Here is a 27974-nt window from a genome sequence, read left to right as displayed (position 1 = left end):
GCACTGATGCCGAGACATGGCCCGTGGGCAAACTTCACTGTCATGCTGCATTGGTACTGCAGTGGACTCTCTCAGAAGGCAGATGTGGGGTGGGGTGGGGGTAGGGCCATGAGTAGAATAGGCTTAATGGTCACCTCCTTTATGCTCTGCAGACTCACTTCAGAATGTATGGGTTTCAGCCTTTGCTTGACAGGCATTTATTGTGATTCCGTGATATGTCATAGACTTAACCACTGAGGCACATCCTCAGCCTTTTCCTATTTTATTTTAAGTCAGGGTCTCGCTAAATTGCTCAGGGCCTTACTAAGATGCTGAAGCTAGCTTTGAACTTGCAATCTTCCTGCCCCAGCCTCCTGAGCAGCTGGAATTACAGGCATGCACTACCACACCCAGCAGGACTATTTTTCTTATTCATTTCCTATTCCTAGAGCTTATTCCAGGGCCTGGTCCATAACAGGGGATCAACAAATGTTCACTGAATGAGGTTTGACTGGGAACTAGGTGATCTTGTCAAATTTCTTTGCCTTTTGAAGTGTAAGCTTTCTTAATCTGCTCAATAAGGAAATGTTAGCTCCTCCCCAAGAATGTTATGAGAACTAAATGATAAGTGCATATAAAAGCTTTCAGCATGGCACCTGGCTAATAGGAGGCAACACCTACATATTTTCTAAGAGTGAAAGAGGATTCCAAAATGTATCTGTTCTAGCCCTCTGCTCTCATGTCATCAAAAAGTGTTGAGGGGCCAAAGTTGTGGCTCAGTGGTAGAGCACTTGCCTAGCATGCATGAGGCACTGAATATGATCCCTGGCACCACATAAAAGAAATAAATAAATAAACAAATAAAATAAAGCTATTGTATTCATCTACAACTAACAAATATATATTTTTTTTAACGTTGAGCCAATCTCCTTTTTCTCCAGGCTAAATACCACTTTAGATTAAAAGAAGAAGATGGTAAGGTGGTACTCACTATGGGAATGCATATTAGATTGGGTTTCAGTCCAGAGAACAACCCTCTCAAGGGCAAGATCTTCAGAGTGTGTTCTGCCTTGGTCACATCTAAGTAGGTGAGCACAGCTGACAGATTAAGCAAAGTCAAATGATTCTCTGACTCTCATAAAACCATCATCATTCCAGACTTCTACCACTCTCTGAATCAGGAAGGAAAGAGGAAACAGAATCAACGGTGCCAGGCATTATGTCCCAAAGATAGGGTGCTATTTCTAAACTGTCTCCCTTCAATCCTTTTTACTTTCCACTTTCAGGATAATATTCATTTGCCTTTCTAATTGGGAGTGAGGAGACAGGAAATAGGCATAATTGTGCAAGAGAAGAGAAGATAGGCTGAATGTACTGGCTATGGCTTTATTGTAAAGAGGTGAAGTTTTCTTTCCCTAAAAGATCAAATCCAGGGCCTTTGCACATGCTAAAATTTCCCTTGAAAAATTCAAATTTTCCCTTGAAATAAGGATGGAAGCCACAGAAGGTCTTTTTTTTTTCTTTTAGTTCTGGGGATCAAACCCAGGGCCTTGTGCATTCGAGGCAGGCACTCTACCAACTGAGCTACATCCCCAGCCACAGAAGGTCTCAAGATCTGGCCATATGAGCCTACTCTAGTCTGATTTAGGACTAGAATTTGGCAAACTGAAGAATTCTACCCAAACCCAGGGCACAGAACACCATCTTTTGCAGGTGTCTGTGGACAGTGCTGGTTCTGAACTGAACCCAATTCCTTTACTAACCCTGGAAAAGGCCAGTGATTCAAGGCCAAACAGTTGGAACAAGAAAAAAGATTTATTTGGAAAGTTGGTAAACCAAAGATGGATAACTATCACCAACAAAGGCCATCTGCTTGAGGCACAAGGCTTATATGGCAATGTGGGGGAAGTATGTTTTTAGTCTATAAGTCTGTGGGGGAGGGGGATGTTCCTTCCACCTCCATCTGCTTTTCTGATTCACGTGTGGTTGTTATCTGAAAGTCACTCAGTATCCTGGTTCTGTAAATCTAGGGAAAAGTTAGTGATTAGTAAGTTCTATGACTCATGTCATTTTAGTTCCTTTTCCCAGGAATAGCTAACTTTGCAGTTTAAGATACAGAATAGTGTGGAGAACAGAAAGCAGCTTTTTTTCTGGAGAAGAGCTTTAACCTGTTTGGTGGCTTCAGTCAGAGGTGTCATCTACAGCAAAGCTGGTGGGAGACTAATAATTAATTGCTCAGCTGTGTGACCTTCCAAAATAGTGATTTTAATAGTCTATTAGGGACTCAGTGTAGAGAACTTGCTTAGCATGTGTGAGGCACTGGGTTTGATTCTCAGCACCGAATATAAATAAATGAATAAAATAAAGATCCATCAATATCCGAAAAAACAAAACAAACAAACAAAAAACCTTAAAAATAAAAAAAGTCAACTAAATGCCTATGTTAGCTTCCATCAGCCAGCCACCACTGAGCAGACCTTGGATACCATGAACTTTGAAGTGATTAAGGGAAAACTGATCTGTATCATGTGGTCACAGAGGGATCCCTCTTTGAAAAAATCTGGACAAATCTATAGATAAGAAGGTTCTTTATGAAACTTTGTCTGCTTTTGGGAATATTCTGTCCTGCAAGGTAGCGTGTGAAGAGAACAGCTCTAAGGGTTTATCGCCTTTGAGACCCAAGAGGCTGTAACAAGGCGGTGGAGAAGATGAACAGCATGCTCCTCAATGACAGCAGAGTGTCTGTGGGCAGATTTAAGTCTCTCAAAAAACAGAAAGCTGAGCTTGGAACCAAAGCTAAAGGATTCACCAATGTTTATATCAAAAACTTTGGGAATGGGGCTGGAGATATAGCTTAGTTGGCAAAGTGCTTGCCTAGTACGTATAAGGCCCTAGGTTCAATCTCTAGCACCACCACAACCACCAAACAAACAAACAAAGAAGCCACTTTGGGGAAGATGTAGAGGATGAGAGTCTGAAAAAGCTATTCAGACAGTTTGGTAAGATTCTGAATGTCAAAGCAATGAGAGATCCCAGTGGGAATCTAAAGGCTTTGGCTTTGTGAGTTTTGATAACCACAAGGGCTTTCAGAATTCAGTTGTTAAAAAAAAAAAAACTTGTAGGATTATATTTATTTTAATTTCATTTTGACATTAATGTTAAACAAAAGTTGCCACAAAATGTATGAAACTAAGCAGTAGTAGTTAAAAGTGCATAAATGTCGGGCTGGGGTTGCAGCTCAGTGGTAGAGCACCTACCTTGCATATGTGAGGCACTGGATTCAATCCTCAGCACCACATAAAATAAATAAATAAGTGAAATAAAGTTTTTGTGTCCATCTACAACTAAAAATATTTTTTAAAAATGCTTAAATGCATCATAGCTTATTTATTTCAACAAATAAATAAATTGGTCACCTATGGTAGACATTTATTTCCATATTATTGTTAAATAACAAAAACACAATATATCATAATTATAATATATAATTAAATAAGTCATGTTTATTATATAAATATATGTGTACACACTTTCAATTTAAACCTTGATTGTAAGAAATTTGAAATATACTACTTCAATTTTTATGATAAATAAATAAAATGCCATCAGAAAAAAAGAAAAGAAAATCATGAGGATGCCAATAAGTGGAAGAGATGAATGGAAAAAATCAGTGGGAAAGTCATATCAATAGGCCATGCACAGAAGAAAGGAAAATGACCAGGCATAGTGGTGCACACTTGTAATCCCAGTGGCTTGGGAGGCTGAGGCAAGAGAATTGTGAGTTCAGCCTCAGCAATTCAGCAAGGTCCTAAGCAACTCAGTGAGACCCTGTTCTCTAAATGAAATAAGAAAAAGGTCTGGGAATATGGTTCAATGGTTAAGGGCCCCTGGGTTTAATTCCCAGTAAACACCACCCCCCATGAAGAAAGTAGAACAGCAGGCTGAATTAAAACAAAAATTTGAGTGCCGAAACAGAAGAGAACAAATCAATACCAGGAGGTGAATCCCTACATTAAGAACTTGGAAGACATATTGATGATGAGAAATTAAGGAAAGAGTGTTCTCCTTTTGGATCAATCACCAGTGCTAAGGTCGTTTTGGAGGATGAAAGAAAGCAAAGGGTTTGGCTTCATCTGCTTCTTATCTCCTGAAGAGGCACCCAAAACAGTCCCTGAAATGAATGGACACATCATGGGTTTGGGGGGAAGGAAGAGAGAAAGGCCCATCTGACCACTCAGTATATGCAGTGGTTGGCTAGAAGGAGAGCGCTCCCTGCTAAGGCCATCTTAAATCAGTTCCAACCTGCAACTGGTGGCTACTTCATGCCAGCAGTTCCGCAGCATCTGGGAACACTTCCATATTACACACTTAACTAGTGAGCACAGATGAGGCTGGCAGCAATGTGGGAGACCTCAAGGCTTTTAAGGAATGGCAAGTGCTATATGCCAATCTGAGTCTTGTCTTACTCTTCACCATCTATCTCCAACCGTAATGCTCCGGCCTCTTGTGGCCTCCTTACTGTCACTCAGAGTTGTGCCAAACCTGACACTTCATGCTGGAGTTGATGCTGATGCTCCTCCAGCTGTGGCACCATATAAGTATGCCTCCAGCACCCACAGCCCTCACCCTGCCATACAGCAGGCACTCACCCTGCAGTCCATGCACAAGGGCAAGAGCCTCTGACTGCCTCCATGCTGGCTGCAGCACCACCTCAAGAACAGAAGCAAATAATGGGAGAACATTTGTTTCCACTCGTCCAAATAATACATTCAAACCTGGCTGGAAAGATCATGGGAATGCTAATGGAGATCAAAAATTCTGAGCCGTACACATGCTGGAGTCCCGTGAGTTTCCCACTCCAAGGTGAATGACTCTGTGGTCTATAGACTCATGATGCCAAGAAAGAAGCTGCCAAGAAGATGGGCACTGCTGCTGGCTCTTAGACAAAGAAAGGCCAATTCAAGTCAAATGACCCCTTGTGGAAATCAACTCAAGGTTTGAAGACTTTCTAGTTTGTCTATGGACCTCAACATCAAGAACCACAAGTTGCACATTTATTGGGTCATTTTGAACTAAAAGGTCAATTATGAGATGCCTAGAATTTTTCAACTATAAGGCTATATTATCTGAGTTCTGCTATATCCCAGACAGTATTATTTTTCCCCCTCGTGGGATTTGATTCCCCCCTCCAAGATGGTTTTATTTGATGTACCCAAATCTTAAGTTTCTTAACAAAGAAAAATTTTTCATAAAAAATAGTCAGCTAAAGGCAAGTGAAGCTAGAGGGTTTATTTAGAGTTTTTTTCTCAGTGACAGTTCAACACTTATTTACTGCTTTTTTACCTTGGGCCAGGCACTGTGCTAAGAGCTGGAAAGACAATACTAATAAGATATGGTACTTGGCCTAGGACAGTGACACATACCTATTATCCCAGAAGGATTACAATTTCAGGGCCAGCCTCAGCAACTTAGCAAGACTCTGTCTCAAAATGAAAAATAAAAAGGACTGAAGATGAAGCTCAGTGGTAAAGCATCCCTGGGTTTAATCCCAAGACCAAAACCAAAACCAAAACCAAAACAAAAAGATATGGTGCCTACTCTATTGTTATCCTAATTTTACAGATGAGAAAACTGATGTATTGACAAGGTAAGTAATCACCCCAGATCACAAAATAGAAAGAGGGAGAACTAGACTCCAAAGCCAGAAGTCTGTTTGCAGAGCCCATCCTGGTAACTTCTAGGCTACTCTGCCACTTAGGCTGATCAAATGCTCTTCTGGCACTAATAAGCCCCAAAACTGCTGGGGCTCAGAATAGAGAGTTCATTAAAAGACTCCACCAGCTAAGACCAGCTCTAGCTAATGACAGTTTATATTTTTGTCTTAAAATAAGAAACTTTGGTGAAAAGACCTGCTGAACTTGCTGATGTTATATTTAAACTTTTGAGCAAATAATCTGACTCTTAGAATGACTCATCTGATACTGGGAATAAAAGAGTGAACGATCACTTGACTAAGTAACACAGGCCTCTTTGGCTGAACAAGGCACTGTAGGGAATATGATAAAAGTCACCATGCATTTCTATATTGATTCCCCAGACACTGAGGAACAGGTTTATAAAGAAAAAGAAGAGAATCCAGCTGGACACTGTGGTGCACACCTGTAATCCAAGGGGGTCAGGAGGCTGAGGCAGGAGAATCTCAAGTTTGAGGTCAGCCTCAGCAACTTAGCAAGACCATAAGTAACTTAGTGAGACCCTGTTTCAAAATTAAAATATAAATAAATAAAAAGAAAAAAAAAGAAATATAAAAAGGGCTGGGGATGTGGCTCAGTGGTAAAGCACTCCTGGATTCAATGCCCAGTTCCAAAAAAGAAGCGAATTCAGACTGTAATATATAAATGATCCATATTGGGTGGGCTAACATTAAAAACACTCTTAGGGGTAGGGGTTGTGGAGTGGTAGAGCACTCACCTAGCATGTGTGAGGCACTGAATTTGTTTTTCAGCCCCACATAAGGTAAATAAATAAAGGTATTGTGTGCATCTACCACTAAAAATATTAAAAAAAAAACACTCAGCCTAGTGCCTGATACTTAGTGAGTCCTATGTGACTGCTCATTCAATAAATAAAATATAGACAAATAGATGTATAGGGAGACCTTGTGATGACACCCACACTAAGGTGGCTCTGAGCCTCTTTTCATATCCCTGCCCCCAAGTGGCCTTAGAAAAACTGTTTTGTGTCAGGGGGCTGGGGACTGAACCCAGGACTTGGAGCATGTTGGGCAAGGACTTGTCCATGGAGCTAGATCTCCAGCCTAAAAAAGTATTCATTTCTGAACCATAGTATTCTTGCCTTAGTACTCCATTTCAGGTGCAAAATCAGGCTCTATCACTGTGCTACACCCCCAGCCCTATATTTTTATTTTTGATTGGCATATAATAATTATATATATATATAATTATATATATTATTATATATAATAATAATATTTATAGGGTACAGTGTGATAATTCAATACATGTATACAGTGTGTGATGGTCATATCACTATTCCCATTTAATCCACAAAAAAACTGGGTCTCAGGATATGTAGTTTTCCCAAGGTCATGCGATTATAAAATAATGAAGCCAGGATTCAAACCCAGAGTCGTCTCACTCTATTCCATGGTCTTTCAACCAGACCGGATATCTCCACTACTTAACCTTATGAAAGAGCCACACTACTTCCAAGATGTAGACGGGAAAAGAAGGAATCAGTCTCTAAAGTAGAATAACATCTGGGTGTAGTGGAGTATGCCTGCAATCCCAGCAACTTGGTATGCTGAGGCAAGTTCAAAGCCATCTAGGCAACTTAGTGAGATCCTGTTTCACAATAAAAAATAAAAAGGACTGGGGGACCGGGGCTGTAGCTCAGTGGCAAAGCACTTGCCTAGCATGCACAAGGCACTGGGTTTTATCCTTAGCACCATATATAAATAAAATAAAGGCATTCTGTCCATCTACAATTATAATTTTTTTTTTTTTTAAAAAAGGACTGGGGATGTAGCTCAATGGTAGAGCATCTCTAGGTTCAAACCCCATATATTTGGTAGGGAAGTTCTATTCACCTTGGAATTATGCTTTTAGCTGTCTGACTAACTGATGGATATTTTATTGGGGAGATGTTTCTCTCTCTCTCTCTCTCTCTCTCTCTCTCTCTCTCTCTCTCTATATATATATATATATATATATATATATATAATCACTGTGCTACACCTCCAGCACTGTGTTTTTATTTTTGATTGGCATATAATAATTGTACATATTTATGGGGATATATATATATATTTTAATAAATTAATAAATTTTAAGCACTTGCCCTGGGCTTTGTTGTTGCTGGGCAAGTGTTCTACCTCCACGATGCATCCCCAGCCCTTATTAAAAATTTAAACAGTACAGAAGCTATTCCAAAAGTAGCCTACTAATGGCTATTCAGGTTGATCCTAATTTTCTTATTATAAACTATAAACATGCACAATAAATGTATTGATCAAGTGCTCAATAAATTGCTTATAAAAAAGATTACTGTGCCAGGCATGGTGGTGCACACCTGTAATCCCAGAGACTCTGGAAGCTGATACAGGAGAATCACAAGCTCAAGGCCAGCTTCAGCAGCTTAGCAAGGCCCTGACTCAAAAAATTAAAAGGACTGGGCTTAGTGGTAAAGTGCCCCTGGGTTTGATCCCCAATAACCCCCACCAAAAAGATAAATAAATAAAAAAGATGACTTCTTAAAATGTGTGAGTTTTTTGTTTGTCTGTTTGTTTTGTTTTTGTTTTTGTGGCACTAGGGATTGAACCCAATAGTCAGAATCTCACCAAACTGCTGAAGTTGGCCTTGAAATTGTGGTCTTCTGGCCTCAGCCTCTAGAGTCACTGGGATTATGGGCATGTGTCACAGCACCCAACATAAAATGTTTTTTAAAAAAACTATATGACTGAATTTTTGGCTTAGCTAAAAACATTTTTTTAGGAGTTAAGTGTAAGGAGGTGAGATAATTTAGTAACATTAATTAAGATCCAACTTATAGGAATGGGGTTGTAGCTCAGTGTTGGAGCGCTTACCTAGCATGTGTAAGGCACTGTGTTCAATCCTCAGTGCCACATAAAAATTAATAAATAAAATAAAGGTATCATGTCTATCTACTAAAAAAATTTTAAAAAGAAGAGATGCAATTAATATCAGCCAAAGCATGACTGAGATCAGGACTGCAAAGAATAGCATTCACTCTGTTAGAATCTAGGCTGAAAGAGAAAATCTCCTTGGCTCTCATAGACTTGGGAAGACAGGGACAATGGGATATGGCATATTTTTCCTGTGAAGGCCTGGACCTAAAGAGGAAGCTAGTGACAAAGGGGAAATTGGACTGAGGGGAAGAGAGAGTTTTTCAGAGCAATTGAGCATGTGAACCTGGTGGATCACCAGGAGCACCCAGGGGTGACCAGGCCACCTCTGCTGCTGCACTTAGCTTGCCATCAGTGGTACATCTTGGAAGGCCATTTGATATGCAAGGTTTAAAGGAAATGCCCTCCACTTTCCTTCTCTATGGCAGCTCTCTTCCTAGTTAGTCTGTTAATCTGTGAAACAACTGAAATCCTTCCTGAGTCTGAGGTCAGGTTTGTATGGGGTCATACCTTCTTTGAGTTCTGTTCCAACCCCACCTCTGACACCCTGGCATTAGCTCTTTCCCTAAAATCCTGAATATATCAAGAATGTATAGGATGTTTATCACAGATCTCAGGGTCTCCTATACTTTCATCATTAGAAAGACACGCTATGTCTCCCACTGAAAGCTGAGGTCAGCATTCTTGGTTCAGATTTTAGAGACAAGGCTGAGGATTGGAGGTCAGTTATATTAGAGTTACAGCCTCACAGGAAGATGGAAACAAGGACAGGCATAGAAACTTATGAGCACTAGACTAGACTAGGACTGTCTGCAGGGCTTCATCTGTAGAAGGTGAGTATGTGCAGATTTAGCAGTGGGTACTTCTCTTAACTAGTCACAGAATTTTTAATTTTTAAAAAATTCTCTTACTGGAGAAATTAGAAAATTCCCCAAAAGTACCTTAAAACCTTAGTGGCTGATCCATTTGTTATTTCTCTGTTCCTCTCTGCTTAGGTTATACATATGTAATACGACAGCATGTCATAAGAACAGGTGGCCAGAACCTCCTTTTCCTGAGACAAAGAAGCACTTATGTGGGAAATCTCTTCCTCTTCATGGATACATGCCTTCCTTCTTGGCTCTCGCAGCTGAGGGAAGGTGGCAGTACAGACTATAATAGCCATCTGGCCCAATCTCCTGCCAGATCTGCCTTAAAGCCAGTCCGGGCCCACCGTAACCACCTCTCAGGGAAGGAGATTTCTCTGAGGAAAACTGGTTCAAAGGATCAACAGCAATACTTTAAAAAAATCACTTTCTCATAGTTGTAGAAAAGAAAAACCATGCTCAATGCAGATCCAGGTTTTAATCCACCTGCAGCTCTGAATCACAGGCTACTCTGAAGCACTCCTTTCTCATGTCCCTCCTTCTTTTGAAACATAAAGGTGGATACAGGACAGTGAAGGGACTTTAAATCATGTTTTAAAAAGAACGGTTGAATGAATTGAAGACTTTATCTAGAAGGAAGGATTTATGTGTATGTGTGTGTGGTGTTCTGTATCGAACCCAGAGCCTCATGCATGCTAGGCAAGGGCTCTTCCACTGAGCTACATCCCCAGTCCTAGGATTTTCATCGGGAAGAAAATGTTGATAGGGACATTATTTCTGTTGTGAAATACTTGGAGATCTGACATGCAGTCACAGAATTAAGTTGGGCCATTTGGCAGGAACATTATGGCCTCAAGGTAGAATATATGAACAAGATCCCTTCTGGTTCAGAGGCTGTGACTGTTATGGTTTGGATATGAGCTATCTCCCCCAAACTCCTGTGTTAATGCAGGCATATTCAGTTGAAAATGATCACATGATAAGAGCTGTAACATAATCAGTCCATCCTAGTTTGAATGGACTGACCCCGTGTTAACTGTAGGTAGGTGGGGCGTGACAGGAGGAGGTGGGTCACTGGGGCCTAACCTGGAAAGGTTCATCTTCCCTCAGCCTCTTTCTCTCGCTCTTTTCTCATAGTTGCTTCCTGCCCACCCTGAGGTGAGCATCCCTCCTCCACTATACCTTTCCACCATGATGCTCTGCCTCACCTGGGGTCCAGAGCAATGGACTCTGAAATTGGGTGCCCAAAATAAACTTTTCCTACTCTCAGTTGGTCTTGTCAGATATTTTGGTCACAGCAATGAAAAGATGACTAACATAGTGGCTTTATCCCTCCGGTATGTCATAGGGACTCTCTTTGCCCTAATTTTCTTATTATAAAATGATCTCTAAGCAGAAATGTGACTTGAAGCCCCCTTCTTTGATGTAGTCTTCTTCTTTTTTAATTTTAATTTTTAAATTTATTTTAATTAGGTATATATGACAGCAGAATGATTTATTGATTCATTGTACATAATTGTACCACAACCTTACATTTCTATGATTGTATAGATGTAGTGTTGCACCATATGTGCAGACATACATGTACCCAGCATAATGATGTCCATCTCATTACACCATCTTTCTTACCCTCATGTCCCCTCCCCATCCCTCTCTCCCCTTTGCCCCATCAAAGTTCCTTCATTTTTCCTATGTCCCCCCCATTATGGATCAGCATCTACTTATCAGAGAGAACATTCAGCCTTTGGTTTTGGGGTATTGGCTTACTTCCTTAGCATGGTATTTTCCAACTCCATCCATTTACCTGCAAATGCCATAATTTTATTCTCTTTTAATGCTGAGTAATATTCCATTGTGTATATATACCATAGTTTCTTTATCCATTCATCTAATTGAAGGGCATCTAGGTTGTTTCCACAGTCTAGCTATTGTGAATTGAGCTGTTATAAACATTGATGTGGCTGTTTTACTATAGTATGCTGATTTTAAGTCCTTTGGGTATAAACCAAGGGGTGGGATAGCTGAGTCAAATGGTAGTCCCATTTCAAGTTTTCTGTACTAATTTGTAGTCCTACCAGCAATGTATGAGTGTTCCTCTTCCCCCACATCCTCACCAACATTTATTGTTGTCTGTATTCTTGATAACTGCCATTCTGACTGGAGTGAGATGAAATCTTAGAGTAGTTTGAATTTGTATTTCTCTAATTGCTAGAGATGTTGAACATTTTTTCATATATTTGTTGATCAAATATATATATCTTCTTCTGAGAAGTGCCTGTTCAGTTCCTTAGCCCATTTATTGATTAGGTTGTTTGTTTTTTTGGTGTTAAATTTTTTGAATTCTTTATATATCGTGGCAATTAATGCTCTATCTGACTTGCATGTGGCAAAAATTTGTTCCCTAAATGTAGCCTCTCTCTTCACCTCATTTTTTTTCTCTCTAATAGTCTGTTTTTGTATATCTTTTTCTTTGGATTCTTCCACCAAGTTGGGTACATTTGAGTGTTAATAAATACTAGTTGCCAGGCTGCCTAGTTTCAGTAAATGCTCCTGGAACAGCGGTATGAGGTTGGATAACCTGCTGCTACAGGCTGAATTGTGTCCCTACAAAAGTCATGTTTTTTGTTTTGATTTTTGAGATGGGGTCTTGCTAGGTGGCCCAGATTGGTCTCTGATTTCCAGGTTCCTCCCACCTTGGCCTTCCAAGTAACAGGGATTACAGGTGCATGACACTGCACCTGGATCAAAATTAATACGTTGAAGTCCTCTTCCCAATATCTCAGAAAGTAACACTATTTGCATAAAGAGCGTTTAAATAAATAATTAAGTTAACATGGGTCATTAGGGTGTCTCCTAATCCAATATGACTTGTGTCCTTATAAGAAGAGGAAATTAGAACACAGGTACTGGGCTGGAGATGTGGCTCAGCGGTAGCGCGCTCGCCTGGCATGCGTGCGACCCGGGTTCGATCCTCAGCACCACATACCAACAAAGATGTTGTGTCCGCCGAGAACTAAAAAATAAATATTAAAAAAAAAAAAAAAGAACACAGGTACAAAGTGAAGAACACGTGAAGACCCAAGGAGAAGACCCAAGGAGAAGACAAACATCTACAAGCCAAGGAGACCTAAATAATAATAATAATAAAAATAAATAAATAGATAATACCTTGTTCTCAGACTTTTAGCCTTCAATCCAGAATAGAGAGAAAATAAATTTTCGTTGCTTAAGCCACTCAGCTGGTACTTTGTTATAACAATCCTGCTATTTTTTTAACCTCTCCTTTGCCTCAACACTGAGTTGATAAACATGCTTTGTTTTGGTCCCCATAATATTTAATTTTTTCTTTTCAGTGGTGGTGCTGGGGATTGAACATGGGACTTGCACATGCAAGGCAAGTGCTCTAGCACTGAGCCACATCCCAAGTCCTAATTTTTACAAAGAGTACTGGATGGTCAGGCATGGTGACACACACCTGTAAATCCCAGCAATTTGGGAGGCTGTGGCAGGAGGATAGCAAGTTCAAGGCCAACCTCAGCAACTTGGCGAGCCCCTAAGCAACTTACAGAGACCGAACCTTTCTCAAAAACAAAACAGAACAAAAAACTCAGATTTCTTCATTTTCTTGGAAAATGTAAGATTTGGTTTCATAAGGTCTTCCTGACAACAGGGCTTTGGAGTGAAATAATGGTCTTTTCTTTGTCTGGGGCATGCACTCTCCACTTACCTCCCATCCCCACCTGGCCTTCGGCATTCCTTTATGTGACTGTGTTCAGTATTTGTACACATGTCACGTCAACTAAGAAGTCCCAAAATATGTTATGCACAAACCTTCGGAAGGTTTGAAGAATGCCTTTTCAATTGCAAAGGATACAGCAATTATGAATATAATATTTCCCTTGTATTTTGTTCAGCTAGCAAAGTCAATGCCACATTTTGATCTTTAGATCTTGATTGAAAGCTGACCATGAAACTTGGAGTGATACTATGAAAAAAGTCATTAGAGGATGGGGAGCTCAGGCTTAGAGGAAGCCAAAGATTGAAAATCAAAGGACTTGCTGAACTTGGCCTCCAGCAGCCTGACCAGTTGCTCCAAGCAATTATCTGCTTGGTATGCCAACAATACTGCATTTGCAAAAGGTAAATTAAACTGCCAAAAATAACAAGGAAATTGTTGCCTCAAGATCTCCAGGATTGGAAACACACAGAATCAGACACAGTACATGACTGAGGATGCTGTCTCTCTCCTATGGTTCTCTGAAATGAAAGGATACTTTTGGACTGCAGTCTCTATGAAATGCCTTCATCTATTCTCTTCCTGGAGTCTATGAAAATTGGTTTAAGATCTGATCATTTAAATTCTAAAACATGCAAAATATGAGCAACTATAATTGCCATAAGAAGAACAGCTTACAATGAAGGCAAAAGAGATGGAAGGAAGGAGTAGATGTCCCTCTGTGCCACATCCTTTGTACTGAGTAATTTTCCACAAGGCTGTACAACTGTCTAATTCCACTTTAAAGGCTGTAGCCATGGAAGGAAGAGAAGAAAGGAACAACTAGGAGAGAATCTACTTGCCTCTTTCTGGTGAGGAGTCAGGAAATTGAGAAAGGCATGGACCCTATACAGATCACTTGGTCTCTTAGAATGATCTGGGGAAGAAGACTTTTTTGCCAGTAGTTTCTGTTTTTAACTTAAACAGCTTGCCAGACCTGGAAGTGGAGCCAGGTATCATCTTTATACTTGAAATTCAGCAATGCAAAAAGGAAAATTAGTCCTTCCAAGAAGCAGATTTATGAAAAGGGTATACATGGGCCCAGGTGGAAGTTGGAAATGCAAGTAATGTACATTTTTTTTTTACTGGAAAAGAAAACCTATACATATATGTATACGTATATATAGTTTTTTTGGTAGATATTTATATTCTAAATATATATTTAAAAACCTTGAACTTGTGATCCTCCTGCCTCAGACTCCCAAATTGCTGGGACTACAGGTGTGTGCTACCATGCCTGACTTTGTCCTTCCATCTTAAGCAACCCTAATTTCATCGTGTAATTAATCCCTTTGCTTAGAATCATTCAGTGCCACCTCTCTCTTAGAAAAAAAGTACAAATTTCCTGGCCTGGCATCTGACCTTTGGCTACCTCTCTAGAATCATTTGTTTATACTTTCTTTTTTTTTTCTCTGTCTCTCTCTGTCTCTCTCTGTCTCTCTGTCTCTCTCTTTGGTGGCACTGGTGATAGAACCCACATATGCTAGGCAAGTGGTCCACCACTGAGCTACACCTCTGGCCCTTGTCACACTACTTCTGAATTCTGTGCTCTGACCACCCTGGCCTTCTCTAAGTTCCACTTATACCCCTACTGTCTCATCTTTGAGTATATTCTTCTCTCTACCCAGAATAAAATTGTCCTATTCTGTTTTAACTCATCTTTGCAGTTATCAGCTTAAATATCACTTTTCTCAAGAGGGACTTCTGTGCTGGAGTGTTGAGTGTTTGTGTAGCATGTGTGATGCATTGGGTTTGATCCCCTACACTGCAAAAATAAAGGTGTTGGGGGGAGATGTATGGGGAGTTCCCTGTTCACTATACTGGATACCTTGCCATCTACCTGCTCACTTCTCCACACATTCCATACTATGTATATATGTGTGTATCTTGCAACTTATCACACTTATTTTTATTTTATTTTACTTTTGGGAGGGGTACCAGGGATTGAACCCACACCCCCAGCCCCCCTCCATTTTTTTTTTTTTTGTATTTTATTTAAAGACAGGTTCTCATTGAGTTGCTTAGGGCCTTGCTAAATTGCTGAGGCTGGCTTTGAACTTTGGATCCTCCTTCCTCAGCCTCCTGAGCTGCTGAAATTACAGGCATGTGCTACCACCCATGGCTCGTTTTCTTTTTAATGCTGAGGATGGAACCCAGGGTTTCACACATGCTAAGTAGGTACTCTACCACTCAGCTATATCCTTGGCACTGAACCATTTATTTTTAATGCTTTCTTTATCAATAAACTTTGAGCGCAGAGTCTATGTGTTATTTATGTTTTTATCCTTTGCACCTACAATGTAAACCATGTACCATAAATATTTGTTCACTTAATGACAGCAGCAAAGATTCTCAAAGAAATAGGAAATAACATTCACAACTTAGAATCTGAGCCCACCCTACCTTTTTCCTTTCAGCAGACCTCATTGCAGTTCAAGAAAAAGGGAGCTGGGCACAGTGGCACACACCTGTAATCCCAGCATCCCGGGAGGCTGAGACAGGAGGACCTTGATTTCAAAGGCAGCCTCAGCAAAAAGCAAGGTGCTAAGCAACTCAGTGAGACTCTGTCTCTAAAAAAATATATATAAAAAAGGGCTGGGGATGTGATCAGTAGTTGAGTGCCCCTGAGTTCATTCCCCAGTACCAAAAAGAAAAAGAAAGAAAGAAAGAAAGAAAGAAAGAAAGAAAGAAAGAAAGAAAGAAAGAAAGAAAGAAAAAGAAAATGGGGCCAGGTGCAGGGGATGTGGTTCAGTGGTTAGAGTGCCCTGGGTTCAATCCCTGGTACAAAAACCAAAAAAAAAAAAAAAAAAAAAAAGAGGCTAAATTTCTCTAGGAGAGGAGAAATCACTCTCAATAATTTCTGGGTTCCATCTGTGTAACCTGTGTAAAAATTTAACTTAAATCCATTCTCATTCCATCATGTGATCTTATCTCTTTCTTCCTGACAATGTTACCAAACGTCTAGCTCTTCAACAATAAATGTATTGTAAAAAATATACTCTGCATGATTACTTGACTTTCCCTCTATGTTCTCTCTCTTGACAGACTCACCCATCTTCCAGCTTCTACCTGGACTACAAGTGGCTTGATTTCCTTCTTCCCCTTCCCCTTTCCCTTGTTCTTCTTCATACTGGGGACTAAACCCAAGGGTGCTTTATCACTGAGCTAAATCCCAGTCATTTTTAATATTTTTGTTTTGAGACGTGGTCTCCATAATTTGCCCAGGCTGGCCGTGAACTTCCAATTTTCCTGTCTCAGCCTTCTGAGAAGCTGTAATTATATGTGGGCACCACTACACCCAGATTTGGTTTGCATTTTAAGTGTCCTCCAAAGGCCCATGTGTTTAAGGCTTGGTTGGTCCCCAACCTGTGGCCTATGCAGAGGTGGAAAGACTTTTATGTGTTGGGACCTACTGGACAGAAGTTAGGTAACTGGAGGTACACTCTTGAAGGTGATATGGGGACCTTTGCCCCTTCCTCTTTCTCTTTTGCTTCCTGGCTGCCATGGGGTGAGCAACCTGTACCCCTATGAGCTCTAGCCTTGATGTACCAGCACAGGCCCAAATGTAAAAGAGCCAAGTGACTGTGGACTTATTCCTTCAAAACTGTGAGCTAAAATAAACTTTTACCTTTTTTATGTTGATTTTCTCAGGTATTTTGTCACAATGACAGAAAACTGACTAACACATTTAATACTTTGAAAAATAGAGGTAAGAACCTTCCATGGAGGACTGATATTAAGGTCTATGAGAAGATTTGATCCTTTGGCCCTGTGTAAGTGATCATATCATAAATGCCACCATCACAATTGACTCTGGAACTTCTGGAGCTGAGCAATCTCTTCCATAGAGCCAGTCTGAAAAATAGCATCCATCTGGGAGCCTGTGAATTCGAAGTGCTGGCATGCTGTGGAGGGACACCAGTCAGGGAGAGGAAAGGGGTATTTTGCCATCTGAAAGGTCTCTATCATTCCTTCATTCCACAAACACAGAGGTCCACTCTGAGTCAGGTTATGTGTTGATGCTAACATTACAAGCAGATCTAGTAATCTGCTCAGGATCTGGGAGTGGAGAAAGAAGTTCTTATGAAAGAGATCATTCCTGTTCTTGTGTTATCAAAGATTGAATCATGTAAATGCAAACAGAGCCCCACATGAAACACAGGCCATAGGAGAAATTATTCAGCATCTTAGAGAAAAAGAAGCATCTTAGAAAAAAAGAGGGCCCAAGGCAAGGCTATCAAATAGACAACCCACCATCCACAGAACCAATCTACTTTCAATTCTCTGTTGCCTTGGGTCTGTTAGTGGCAGGTTCAATTAGTTCCTTTCCTGTTGCTAGTTTCCCACTACTTCACCATCCTGAATCTCTCATGAATGGAAAAGAGACGGAGCCAAGTATAGTTGTGCCAGGTAGAGCAGCAGGGGTATCCTCAGAATTCTTCTTTTCCTAGGCAGCAAGGTCCTTCTCTAGGTGGATTTTGAGCACACCCATAAAGCACCATCCCTCTCAAAATACCATAAGTTTGAAAGGTGAGATTTCAAAGCTTTATATGGCTCTCTTTCATTTTTCACAGGTGGACATTCTTTTTATTTGCTATAATATATGAGAAACATCAACATCTTTTCACTGGTTTGGGCCTCCTAAGTACCACTCATTCCCTGCCTGGGGCTTTATGGGCATATCTTCCGTCTCCCTTATCTTGATTCAAGATGCACATTTGCCTATTAAATCCTCCAAGAAGTTACACAATAAAGAAACTAGTCTTCAATCCCCAGCACCACAAAAAAAAAAGAAAGAAAGAAAAGAGAAACTACTCTTACCAAAAGAACAAACCACCAAAATTTTTCCAAATGTATCTAATCACAGCAAGAAATATTTAAAATTAAACTACATCTATTTTTTTCCTGCAATATTGTATGGAGTATATATTGAAAGCTGCTGTTCCAGGTGTATTTTTTGGGGGGAGAGGTAGGGTGAGGAACACAGCTTTTTCAAAAGAGAAACTAGCAAGCATCTTCTCAAATAAACCATTGCTTTCCTGTCAAATAACTCATTTCATGAGAACAATAAATTTGCATGCCTTTTTGGAAGCTGATCCACATGAATGCTTCTTAGGATTCATATCTCTGTGATTTCATGCTAATAAGCATTAGTTGCCTTTTCTTTCTCTCCTTTTCCATGGTAACTCCTGGCATTCGCCACTTCAGATTTGTGCACATTTTGATGAGCTTCTGTGAGTAAAACACTACCTGCCAAATGAGTCTAAAATGGACAAGACAGACACATCACATTAAGGAACTTGTGTTCTCATTTTATAATACAGTTTTAAGAGCTAATTTTACTGTCTACTGGGTATTTAAATGACATACTTTGGAGTTCAATTGTGGGGGGGGGATTCAAGACAAATAATGGGAGAAAAAATTCATTTTTTTCAAAATCTGAGCACAGCAGTTTCTCCTGTTCCCTGCCCCCCCCTCCTTTCTCCTCTCAACCCAAGCACAACTACGTCTATTTCTTTTACTCCCACAACAAGCTTTGAGCTTGGCAGGGAGTGCTTCCAGTGAAATGCCGCTCTCTTGGAGTCCTGGATCTGAATCAGCCCACTGGATTGGGAAATTGCTAAAGGATTTCTGCCTGCACAGGACAGGGTTAGGGAGGGTGGGAGCTCTGGTTAATTGTAAACTCTGTGAATGTGAATATTTCCTTTCCTTCCCTTTTTCCATCCTCCCTCTCTCCTGCTCTTCCTCCTTCCCTTCTCTCCCCTCCTTCCTTCCCCCTGCCTTTTTTTTTTTTTATATGTTCCCTTTCCTCCTGGTGTTATCTTCCAGGCAGGAGATATTTCTGCTCCCCATGGCCTTGCTCCCTGCCCTCTTGCCCCCAGTTTCTCTTTCTCAAAAGAAAGCAGGTTCTCTTGTGCTTCAGGGAAACAAATCACCCTTCCCTTGTCTGCACATCATGGTTAGAGGATATAACAGGCAGTGGTTTGCTCAGCACTAACCAGATGACAGGCACTGTGCTAAGCACATCTAGGTGTTTTCTTATTTCATCTTATTTTTACTTTACAGATGAGAAAACTGAGGCTCACCAAAGAAGCATTCTCAGATCACACACCAAATGGCAGTGCCAAGATTTGAAGTCTGAGAATGTTATTGTTTGGAAAGCGCCTGTGTGAGGCAATGCAAGAATGTTCAGAGGTGAATGATTACGAGAACTGTAAACTAATTGGTGTATTAACCCAATTGAATACATTGCATGGGTGGTTACTCTAGGCAGGTAGGGTGTGGCTGGAGCAAGTGGGTCACAGGGCGTATGCCTTTGGGTTTTATGTGTTGTCCCTAGTGAGCAGAGCTCTCTCTGCTTCCTGGCTGGTATGACCTGAGCTGCTCTCCTCTACCACATCCTTCTGCCTGGATGTTTTGCCTCACCTGAGGCCCAGAGCCATGGAGCAGGCCTACCATGAACTGAACCTCTGAAAATGTCAGCGAAATAGACTTTTCCTTCTCTAAGTCTTCTTATAGGGTATATTAGATATCATTACAAAAAGATGACTAAAACAGATACTAAAATGACTGTTCAGGTTCAGAGGGCACAGCTTTTGCTGTAATCAATCAATCCCCTGAACCTTGGGTTCAGGTAGTTTTAGAATTTTCTTTTGTTTTGTTTTGTTTTGGTACCAGGATTGAACCCAGGGGCATTTAACCACTGAGTAACAATCCTAGCCATTTTTATTTTGAGATAGGGTCTTGCTAAATTGCTTACAGCCTCACTAAGTTGCTGAGGCTGGCTTTGAAGTTTCAATCTTCCTGCCTCAGCCTCCCAAGCCACTGGGATGACAGGCATGCACCACCTTGCCTAGCATTAAAATGAATGTTCTTAGCCATGTTAGTAAATTCATTCACTCATTTAATTTGTGTCAAGCAATGTTCAAGTATTGAGAAATAAGGAAAAGAAAAGAATTAACTCATTCCTCATGGTGTTTACATTTAACGAGGAAACAGGCAAAGCACACACACACAAAAAGCATATGATGTCAGATGTTATGAAAAAAAAAACTAAAGCAGGGTGAAGGGATGGAGAATAATAATGGGGAAGCAACTGCTGTGACCAGGGGAGGCATCTGAGGAGTTGACCTTGAAGCTGAAATGGCCCTGCACACCTGCATGTTCACTGACACCCACAAGCTGGTGCTTCTAGGTACTGTTCTTAGGACTCTGCTTTTACATAGATAGTTGGACAGGTCTCTTTTGATTCGACTATAGCTAAAATACTCCAGTTCATTGGGGAGACAAAACTGGCATTTTCCCACAGAAACATGTTAATGTCTTCAGAAATATGTTGGTTGGCGCATCTGCAGAGCTGTCTAGCAGAAAGCTGCCCTCACCAAACACAACCATGTTATTTGGCAGATAAACCCTGCCCTTCGGATGACAACAATAGTTGTTGAGCACTGATCATGTCAGGTGTCAAACATGAATGTGCTATGTCATTTCATTTAGTGCTAACAACCACTCAAAGAAGGAGATTGTCTTAGTTTTGGCTGCCAAAACAAAATACCAAAGGCTGGGTGGCTTAAATAGCAACAATTTATGTTCTCACAGTTCTGGTGGCTAGAAGTCCAAGATCAAGGTGCCAGCATAGGTGGTTTCTGGTGAGGGCCTTCTTCCTAGCTTGAAGGTAGTTGCCTTTTTTTGTGTGTGTATGTGTTGGGGATTGAACCTGTATTGTAGGGACAGAGGAGGCAAGGCACCGAAGATAGCAGGAAACAGTTTTATTTGGCTGCAGCCAGGTTCAGAGGGCACAGCTTTTGCTGTGATCAATCAATCCCCTAAACCCTGAGTTCAGGTAGTTTTAGAATTTTATACCCAGCATGTAAGGGAAGGGGCTCAGAAGTTCACAGTCTGCAGAAGTTCACATAAAATGAGCTTTTTCTTTCACTGTTCTGGGTAAATTATCCCTTCAAGGACAACACCTGAGAAGGGGAGAGCTTCTTCTCCCCTTTCTTTCCTCCCTCTGCCAGCTGTTACTATGGAGTCCAATTGGTAACTTCTCTTATCTTAGAAATGTTGACATCTTTATGAAGCCCAGCTCAAGGCCAGAGGCCTTGTTTACACATTTCTACAAACTACTGTACTGGATAAATTTTTGTGAAAAACTAGTAAGGGGGTGTCCAGCACCTGGAGTGCTGATATCTTCCAGGCTAGCAGCCAAGTAAAATAGGGCAACATGAAAACAGGAAGTTTATCTTTGTTGAACTCTTTTGTAGAGACTCTTTTGCTGACAGTCCTAAAATCAGCCATGGTGAAGATTTCTGAAGAACTCCAGTTAAGATTTTTTTTTTTTTTTTTTGTGGAGAAAGGGGGTGCCACTACACTGGGGGTATTTTACCAGCGAACTACACTCCATCCCTTTTTATTCACCCCTAGTCCTTTTTATTTATTTGTTACCAGGATTGAATTCAAGGGTGCTTAACCACTGAGCCACATCTTTAGTTGTTTTATTTTTTATTTTGAGACAGAGTCTCACTAGGTTGCTAGGGCCTTGCTAAATTGCTGAGCCTGGCTTTGAAACTGCAATCTTCCTGCCTCAGCCTCTTGAGCTGCTGAGATTATAAACATGCATCATCATGCTGAGAGCTATTGCCAAGTAGGAATGACGCATGGCAATTTCTTTGTCAGCCTACTCCATGTTGCTTAGAGGAAGGACTCTCCATTGTGGAAATGGGCTTGCCTTTGGACCCAGGTCATTTGCAGTGACATTGCATGTATGCTTGAGTAAGGTGACCTTGCTCAAGGACCAGAGCAGATCCAGGTTTAGGGTGTATCCTGCTGGGATTAGGGAGTATCCCGCTCCTTGGGTTTAGGGCGGTTCCAGGTTTAAGGTGTACCCTGCTGGGAATAGGGCATATCCTGCTGCCTCTAGCGTCCGCCTGCTCCTTGAGTTCCCATTGAGTTCTCACGGGATTCAGAAAGTATTTGGGATTCAGAGCCTGGTGGAGTACGTGGATTTTGGCCAGAACGTGGATTTCCCCAGAACATGTGTAGAGTACCGGTGTGAGTCCGGGAATAAAGAATTGCTGTTTGAATCTACAAGGCTGTGAGTGGCTTGTGATTTTGTGCCCAGCCAGACTGCAGCATCATTACACTGGGCCTTTTTATTTTAAGAGAGGATCTCACTAAATTGTTGAGACTGGCCTTGAAATTGCTTTCCTTCCTGGGACCCTGGGATTACAGGTATCCTTTTTTTGGGGGGAGGGGGGTATTATTCAATATTTAACCCAGGAGCATTTTACCACTGAGCCCCATCCCCATCCCTTTTTATTTATCATTATTATTTTTAAAATTTTGAAACAGGGTCTTGCAGAGTTGCTTAAGGCCTCGTTAAGTTGCTGAGGCCGGCCTTGATGTTGGGATCTTCTTGCCTCAGCATCCCAAACTGCTGGGATTACAGGCATGTGCCACTGCTCCTGGCAATATCTGCCTTCTTGATATGTTGTCACATAGGAGAGAGCGTGAATATGTGTGTATGTGTGTTGCAGGGGAACGCCAGTTCTCTGGTATGTCTTCTTGTAAACTAATTCCAATCATGATGACCTCATCTAATCCTAATTATCTCCTAAAGGCTCCATCTCCAAATACCATCACATGGCGTGTAGGCACAATTCTATCCATGCTACAGGTTATTAGTATTCCCATTTTATAGGTGAGAAAAAATAGACACAAAGAGATTAGTTAGGTTGCCTATCCAAGGTCTCATGTGTGGAATCCACATGTCAGTCTGACATCAGATCCTAGGGAGTGGACTACCATAAAATGCCACAGGATGCATTGATCTTCATCTGGGAGGATTACTAGGGAAGGCACCTTAAACTTGGCAGAGATGCATGTGTCCTTCTTTGAAAGTTTTTGGAAAAGTACATTTCTTTTTTTTTTTTTTTTTTCAAATCATATCCTCTCCTTTCTCCTTAGGCACTGAATGAAAGTCAGACTCAGAAACTATTATACACTGAAAGTTTTCATTTAAGAACAAAACAAAACAAATCATCTATCCAACCAATTCCCCTGAGTCTGATTGTATGAGCATCATGTAACCTGGTTACAATACAGTTCTGGTCTGTATTTTTCATTATTAATTGTTACCTGTCTTTTTAGTAGCTGTATCAGTCTGTTATGAGTTTGGTTAGCACAAGCCAGTCTCCAAATCTCACCATTGTTGGGAGCAATGACAAAACAGTTTCAGGATCTCTAAAACTGAAAAGTACATGTTGTCCCTTGACCTTGGATTGGCCTGTTCCTCCATCGCACTTGCCATTACTCTAATGAAGTCATACACTCATAGGCTTCTTTTCCTTTATTAGAGTCTGGATAATCATGTATTAGTGTGGGTTACTTCTGTCACTGGCCGACCTTACTGATATATATATATCTTTATTTCACTCAGCATTGAACTATAAATAGATACATGGCCATTACATATCATAGTTGGCTATTACAATGGTCCCCATACCATTTTTCCTTGACAAAGGAGTTTGAATTTATTCCATATATAATGAAAATTTGTTGGATAATTCTGAGTTTTATTTATTTATTTATTTGGTACTGGGAATTCAAACCAGGGTTCCTCTACCACTGAGCTACGTTTTGAGACAGGGTCTCACTAAGTTGATGAGGCTGGCCTTGAACTTGCAATCCTCATGCTTCAGCCTCCCAAGTGGCTGAGATTACAGGTGTGCTCCACCATGCCTGGCTGGTTCTGTGTTTTAAAGGGGCACAATCAGAGTTGTGATATGTCACATGCATAGGAAGTCTGCAAGTGGAGAGGCCTATAAGAACATTATTATTCTATTGCACATCCAATCCATTTGCAGTACTGTAGTCCCAACCCAAATACAGTTTGGGTCCTCTTACTTTTCTCTGTCCCCAAGGCCATCACTGTAGTCCAAGCCACTGACATTTCGATCTTATTTCCTATAATAGCCTTCTAACTAGTCTCCTGGCTTTTTCTCCAACTAAAGTCAATACTTTATATTGCCTACCATAAATTCTCCCATTTGAAGTGCAAAATTAAGTGAGTTTTAGTGTATTCACAAAATTGTAACCATCATCACTATCTAATTTTAGAACAGTTTCATTTCCTCACCCAGTAAAACCCATACCCTTTAACAGTCATTTCTCATTCCTTCTTTCTCCTAGTTCCAGCAACAAGTAATCTACATTGTCTTTTTGTGTTTATCTGTTCTTGTCATTTTATGTAAATGGAAGCACACAACATGTTACTTTTTTGTGTTTTACTCCTTTCACTTAGATTAGAATCATTCTGCCTGGCATTGTGGTTCATGCCTGTCATTCCAGCAGCTCCAGAGTCTGAGGCAGGAGGAGTATGAGCTGAACGCAAACCTCAGCAAAAGTGAGGCACCAAGTAAGTCAGTGAGACCCTGTCTCTAAATAAAATACAAAAATAGGGCTGAGAATATGACCAGTGGTCAAGTGCTCCTGAGTTAAATCCCTGGTACCAAAATAAAATAAAGCTTTCAAGGTCCCTCTGTATTGTAGCATGTACCAATTCTTCATTCTTCTTCATGGTCAAATATTCCATTGTATGGAACACTTCACATATTTGTTAAAAAGTATGAGGGTTCAAATATTTCCATATACAATAACACTGGTTATTATCTTTTTTAAATTTTTATTTTAACCACCCTAATGAGGTTTAAGCAGTATCTCCTTGTGGTTTTTATTTGTAGTTTCTTGATGACTAATGATATTGAGAATCTCTTAGTGTATTTATGGGCCTTTGTATAAACTTCAGATAAATGTCTATTCAGATCCTTTGCTTTTTGAGGAGGGGGGGTTATGGGGCACTCAGTCACTGAACCACATCCCCAGCTCTTTTTTATGTTTTATTTACAGACAGGGTCTTACTGAGTTGCTTAGTGCCTAAGTTGCTGAGGCATCCTTTACGCATTTTTAAAGTGTGTTACTATTGAATTGCAAGAGTGCTCTACATATTCTAGATATGTCCTTTATCAAATATATAATTTGCAAATATTTTCTTCTCTTCTATAGCTTGTCATTTCACTTTATTCATAGTATTGATTAAAGAACAAAAGTTGCAAGTTGTGGTGGTGCATGTCTGCAATCCTAGCAACTTAGGTGGCTGAGGCACAAGGATCCTGAGTTCAAAGCCAGCTCAGCAACTTAGCGAGGTCCTAAAGCAACTCAGGGAGAGCCTATCTCAAAATAAAAAATAAAAAAGGGCTGGGGTGTGGCTCACTGGTTACATATCACTGAATTCCACCCCTGGTACCAAAATGAACACCAAACAAACAAAAAAAGTTTTTAATTTTCATGAAGACCAGTCTATTTTTGTTGTTGCTGTTGCTTGGGTTTCCTAACATCCGCCCCCAACCAACCCTATAAAGGGGACTGAACCCAGGGGAACTTTACCATTGAGCTACATCTCCAGTTTTTTTTTTTTTTCCAATTTTGAGACAGGGTCTTCTCTAAATTGCCCAGGTTAGCCTTGGATTTGTGATCCTCTGGCCTTCACCTTTGGATTACTGGCATTTACCACTGTACCTGGCTTGCTGCTTGTTCTTTGATGTTGCATCTAAGAAAGCTTTACCTAATGTCAGGTCGTGAAGATTTATTCCTGATTTTCTTGTAAGATTTTTCTGTTTTTTATTTTTCTTCATGTAAGAGTTTTGTAGTTTTAGCTCTTACATTTATGCTTTTGATATATTTTGAGTTTATTTGTGCATGGTATGAGGTAGAGGTCCAACTTTCATTCTTTTGCATGTTATCATCCAACTGTTCCAGCATCATTTGCTGAAAAGACTAGAGCTTCTAAAAATGTAAATCACTTCACAAACCTCCTCTGATTAAAATCTTCCTTGACTTTCCATTTCCTCTGGCTCACTTCACTTTCATTTCACAAGGTGCTCTGTCATGCTCCAGGTTCTAGGTCTTTCATTTCCCAGAATAGGTAGAATTGCTTTTCCCTTAGCTTCTTCATTTTTCTTCATGTTTCACTTTAAATGTCATCTCCTTATAGATGACTTTCCTTGATGGCTCTTTTAAAGTAAGTTTCCATCCTATCTCATTTATTTTCTATATCATACCCTCCCCCCTTTTTTCTTTTCCTTTTTGAGACTATGTCTTGCTACAGCCCAGGCTGGCCTTAACTCCTAGGCTCAAGTGATCCTCCTGCCTTAGCCCTCTGATTAGCTGGAACTACAGGTGCACACTACTATGCCTGGCTCTCATTCTCTTTTAATTTTCTCCATAACCTTAATTATATCTTTTTTACTTTACTGCTTTTTCATTTTGAGTATTACTTCTTTGCATCTTCCCTAGCGTTTTGCATACAGTTTACTTTACGTTCTATTAACAAGTCATGATGGTAGAAAGTAGAATTTACAATTAGAAGGGGCTTTAGAAATCTTTTAAACAATCACTATTTTACAAATGCAAAAACAAGGTCTAAAGAGGGTGTGGGACTAGTCTGGGTCAGGAAATCACCTAGCCTAGCCTTGGTTCTATGGCTCTAACTTCTGAGACAGAACACAATTTTTTTTTTCCATTTCTAAGACTGATTTGCCTCACTGCCAGGTTTTTCTTTTCTACAAAACAAATGAAACAAAGAGGTGTTTTTAGTTTTCTTTTGCAAATATTTTTTTTTTAAGCTTTCTTTCTTGAAGAAAGAAAGAAGGGTGCTTCAAGTGGAAGGCTAGGACCTATCAGGAAGATGGGAAGCCACTTAGGAGAGCACTAGCTCTGAAAAGGGGCTCCTTTGTTTCTCCCTCCTTCGCAGTTGATTTTCTTTTCTTTTTTTTTTTTTTATTGGTTGTTCAAAACATTACAAAGCTCTTGACATATCATATTTCATACATTTGATTCAAGTGGGTTATGAACTCCCATTTTTACCCCGTATACAGATTGCAGAATCACATCGTTACACATCCGTTTTTACATATTGTCATATTTACATATTGTCACTGTTGTATTCTCCCAGTTGCTTTTCTAGGTGCAGCTTGCCGCTGAGAGCTTTCTTTCCCATCAGCCTCCCTGGCACAGCTTCCCCGAGGCTCCGCCCCCTTCAGGGCCCAGATGCCCTAATCCAAGATGGCGCATGGTGCTTCGGCTCTAAGGCTTTAAGGGAAGTGAGCTCACACTACTCCGGAAGGGAAGGCGGGAAGAGAGCAGGCGGGTGGGTGACCCGCTGTGGGGCTGTGGGTGGGGCGGCGGCCGGGCCCTGGTATTCACGTTTGGCTGGCCAGAGGGTGAGGGATTCCCCCGCCCCTAGAAACCCAGCCGACGATCACGACCCAGTGGCACTGGACGAAGTCGCCCCTGAACAGCTCGCCTCTGGACGAAGGAGAGGTGGCCCCGGGAGCCGGCATCCCGCCCCCAGTGGCCTCCTTCCCGACCCTCCTCCGGTGCTGCTCGCGCCAGCCCCTGTTCCGTCTCGTGTCTGCGGCGGGAACCGCCGAGCTGGCTGGACTGAATCCTCCCCCTTGAGGGTCGGCCGGAGGAGAAGAGGAGGGAGCGCGGTGGGTCAGCCCCGCAGCCCTGAGGTCAGGCCACCAGACCCTTTTCTGTGGTCCTCTGTCCTTCGCCCAGCTCTTTTAGCCCCCAAATCCGCTACCTCCCCCATGCTCCTTCGGCTTCTCCTTTGAGTATATCACCAAGC

General features: G+C 40.9%; 1 protein-coding gene and 1 pseudogene across 4 annotated transcripts in view; both read left to right on the top strand.

Moving 5' to 3' along the window:
- The first annotated feature begins 6 nt into the window (after nt 1-6).
- LOC113187484 (polyadenylate-binding protein 4-like) lies at nt 7-27960 on the top strand (annotated as a pseudogene).
- The window catches only part of Osbpl11 (oxysterol binding protein like 11), an 80713-nt gene continuing 80218 nt past the window's right edge, over nt 27480-27974 (top strand). Inside the window, exon 1 of one of the 4 annotated variants that reach the window (XM_026395530.2) lies at nt 27480-27491. The gene's annotated coding sequence lies outside the window, so the exon portion shown is untranslated. The other 3 variants (XM_026395511.2, XM_026395504.2, XM_026395520.2) reach the window with 3 other exon arrangements.

Source organism: Urocitellus parryii, chromosome 2 (assembly GCF_045843805.1).
Source record: "Urocitellus parryii isolate mUroPar1 chromosome 2, mUroPar1.hap1, whole genome shotgun sequence".
NCBI lineage: Eukaryota > Metazoa > Chordata > Mammalia > Rodentia > Sciuridae > Urocitellus > Urocitellus parryii.
The sequence above is the reverse complement of the archived record's forward strand: the minus strand, read 5'-3'. Positions and strand labels throughout refer to the sequence as shown.